The sequence below is a fragment of the Herpailurus yagouaroundi genome, unplaced genomic scaffold, assembly GCF_014898765.1.
Source record: "Herpailurus yagouaroundi ecotype Mexico unplaced genomic scaffold, PumYag 216, whole genome shotgun sequence".
NCBI lineage: Eukaryota > Metazoa > Chordata > Mammalia > Carnivora > Felidae > Herpailurus > Herpailurus yagouaroundi.
Genome location: NW_024412447.1, coordinates 16,106,269 through 16,110,321, shown reverse-complemented (window position 1 = coordinate 16,110,321; position 4,053 = coordinate 16,106,269). Strand labels below are relative to the sequence as shown.

General features: G+C 44.0%; 1 protein-coding gene across 3 annotated transcripts in view; it reads right to left on the bottom strand.

Moving 5' to 3' along the window:
- Nucleotides 1–4,053, bottom strand: part of PSPH (phosphoserine phosphatase) — a 72,809-nt gene that overhangs the window by 39,551 nt on the left and 29,205 nt on the right. The window lies entirely within an intron of this gene.

The following is a 4,053-nucleotide window of genomic DNA, read 5'->3' as shown; positions in this document are numbered from 1 at the left end:
TCTCTCTCTCTCTCTCTCAAAAATAAACATTAAAAAAAAACTAAAAAGGGGTTCCAGGGAAGATGGCGGCGTAGGAGGACGCTGGGCTCACCGCGCGTCCTGCTGATCACTTAGATTCCACCTACACCTGCCTAAATAACCCAGAAAACCACCAGAGGATTAGAAGAACGGAGTCGCCGGAGCCAAGCGCAGACGAGAGGCCCACTGAAGAGGGTAGGAAGGGCGGCGAGGCGGTGCGCGCTCCACGGACTGGCGGGAGGGAGCCGGGGCGGAGGGGCGGCTCACCGGCCAAGCAGAGCCCCCGAATCTGGCTTGCAAAAAGCGGAGGGGCCTGACGGACTGTGTTCCGACAGCAAGCGCGACTTAGCGGCTGGGAGGTCATAAGTTAACAGCTCTGCTCAGAAAGCGGGAAGGCTGGAGGACAAAGGGAAGGAAAGCTGCTGAGCCCCCGGACGACAGAGCTCAGTTTGGTGGGGAACAAAGGCGCTCGCCAGCGCCATCTTCCCCGCCCATCCCCCAGCCAAAATCCCAAAGAGAACCAGTTCCTGCCAGGGAACTTGCTCGCTCAGCGCAAACACCCAACTCTGCGCTTCTGCGGAGCCAAACCTCCGGCAGCAGATCTGACTCCCTGCTGCTGCCACAGGGCCCCTCCTGAAGTGGATCACCTAAGGAGAAGCAAGCTAAGCCTGCCCCTCCTGCCCCTGTGCACCTTGCCTACCCACCCCAGCTAAGACGCCAGATCCCCAGCATCACAAGCCTGGCAGTGTGCAAGTAGCCCAGACAGGCCACCCCACCCCACAGTGAATCCCGCCCCTAGGAGAGGGGAAGAGAAGGCACGCACCAGTCTGACTGTGGCTCCAGCGGTGGGCTGGGGGCAGACATCAGGCCTGACTGCGGCTCCGCCCACCAACTCCAGTTATACACCGCAGCACAGGGGAAGTGCCCTGCAGGTCCTCACCACGCCAGGGACTATCCAAAATGACCAAGCGGAAGAATTCCCCTCAGAAGAATCTCCAGGAAATAACAACAGCTAATGAGCTGATCAAAAAGGATTTAAATAATATAACAGAAAGTGAATTTAGAATAATAGTCATAAAATTAATCGCTGGGCTTGAAAACAGTATAGCTGACAGCAGAGAATCTCTTGCTACAGAGATCAAGGGACTAAGGAACAGTCACGAGGAGCTGAAAAACGCTTTAAACGAAATGCATAACAAAATGGAAACCACCACGGCTCGGATTGAAGAGGCAGAGGAGAGAATAGGTGAACTAGAAGATAAAGTTATGGAAAAAGAGGAAGCTGAGAAAAAGAGAGAGAAAAAAATCCAGGAGTATGAGGGGAAAATTAGAGAACTAAGTGATACACTAAAAAGAAATAATATACGCATCATTGGTATCCCAGAGGAGGAAGAGAGAGGGAAAGGTGCTGAAGGGGTACTTGAAGAAATAATAGCTGAGAACTTCCCTGAAGTGGGGAAGGAAAAAGGCATTGAAATCCAAGAGGCACAGAGAACTCCCTTCAGACGTAACTTGAATCGATCTTCTGCACGACATATCATAGTGAAACTGGCAAAATACAAGGATAAAGAGAAAATTCTGAAAGCAGCAAGGGGTAAACGTGCCCTCACATATAAAGGGAGACCTATAAGACTCGTGACTGATCTCTCTTTTGAAACTTGGCAGGCCAGAAAGAATTGGCACGAGATTTTCAGTGTGCTAGACAGAAAAAATATGCAGCCGAGAATCCTTTATCCAGCAAGTCTGTCATTTAGAATAGAAGGAGAGATAAAGGTCTTCCCAAACAAACAAAAACTGAAGGAATTTGTCACCACTAAACCAGCCCTCCAAGAGATCCTAAGGGGGACCCTGTGAGACAAAGTACCAGAGACATCACTACAAGCATAAAACATACAGACATCACAATGACTCTAAACCCACATCTTTCTATAATCACACTGAATGTAAATGGATTAAATGCGCCAACCAAAAGACATAGGGTATCAGAATGGATAAAAAAACAAGACCCATCTATTTGCTGTCTACAAGAGACTCATTTTAGACCTGAGGACACCTTTAGATTGAGAGTGAGGGGATGGAGAACTATTTATCATGCTACTGGAAGCCAAAAGAAAGCTGGAGTAGCCATACTTATATCAGACAAACTAGACTTTAAATTAAAGGCTGTAACAAGAGATGAAGAAGGACATTATATAATAGTGACAGGGTCTATCCATCAGGAAGAGCTAACAATTATAAATGTCTATGCGCCGAATACCGGAGCGCCCAAATATATAAAACAATTACTCATAAACACAAGCAACCTTATTGATAAGAATGTGGTAATTGCAGGGGACTTTAACACCCCACTTACAGAAATGGATAGATCATCTAGACACACGGTCAATAAAGAAACAAGGGCCCTGAATGAGACATTGGATCAGATGGACTTGACAGATATATTTAGAACTCTGCATCCCAAAGCAACAGAATATACTTTCTTCTCGAGTGCACATGGAACATTCTCCAAGATAGATCATATACTGGGTCACAAAACAGCCCTTCATAAGTTTACAAGAATTGAAATCATACCATGCATACTTTCAGACCACAATGCTATGAAGCTTGAAATCAACCACAGAAAAAAGACTGGAAAACCTCCAAAAGCATGGAGGTTAAAGAACACCCTACTAACGAATGAGTGGGTCAACCAGGCAATTCGAGAAGAAATTAAAAAATATATGGAAACAAACGAAAATGAAAATACAACAATCCAAACGCTTTGGGACGCAGCGAAGGCAGTCCTGAGAGGAAAATACATTGCAATCCAGGCTTATCTCAAGAAACAAGAAAAATCCCAAATACAAAATCTAACAGCACACCTAAAGGAAATAGAAGCAGAACAGCAAAGGCAGCCTAAACCCAGCAGAAGAAGAGAAATAATAAAGATCAGAGCAGAAATAAACAATATAGAATCTAAAAAAACTGTAGAGCAGATCAATGAAACCAAGAGTTGGTTTTTTGAAAAAATAAACAAAATTGACAAACCTCTAGCCAGGCTTCTCAAAAAGAAACGGGAGATGACCCAAATAGATAAAATCATGAATGAAAATGGAATTATTACAACCAATCCCTCAGAGATACAAACAATTATCAGGGAATACTATGAAAAATTATATGGCAACAAATTGGACAACCTGGAAGAAATGGACAAATTCCTGAACACCCACACTCTTCCAAAACTCAATCAGGAGGAAATAGAAAGCTTGAACAGACCCATCACCAGCGAAGAAATTGAATCGGTTATCAAAAATCTCCCAACAAATAAGAGTCCAGGACCAGATGGCTTCCCAGGGGAGTTCTACCAGACGTTTAAAGCAGAGATAATACCTATCCTTCTCAAGCTATTCCAAGAAATAGAAAGGGAAGGAAAACTTCCAGACTCATTCTATGAAGCCAGTATTACTTTGATTCCTAAACCAGACAGAGACCCAGTAAAAAAAGAGAACTACAGGCCAATATCCCTGATGAATATGGATGCCAAAATTCTCAATAAGATACTAGCAAATCGAATTCAACGGCATATAAAAAGAATTGTTCACCATGATCAAGTGGGATTCATTCCTGGGATGCAGGGCTGGTTCAACATTCGCAAATCAATCAACGTGATACACCACATTAACAAAAAAAAAGAGAAAAACTATATGATCCTGTCAATCGATGCAGAAAAGGCCTTTGACAAAATCCAGCACCCTTTCTTAATAAAAACCCTTGAGAAAGTCGGGATAGAAGGAACATACTTAAAGATCATAAAAGCCATTTATGAAAAGCCCACAGCTAACATCATCCTCAACGGGGAAAAACTGAGAGCTTTTTCCCTGAGATCAGGAACACGACAGGGATGCCCACTCTCACCGCTGTTGTTTAACATAGTGCTGGAAGTTCTAGCATCAGCAATCAGACAACAAAAGGAAATCAAAGGCATCAAAATTGGCAAAGATGAAGTCAAGCTTTCGCTTTTTGCAGATGACATGATATTATACATGGAAAATCCGA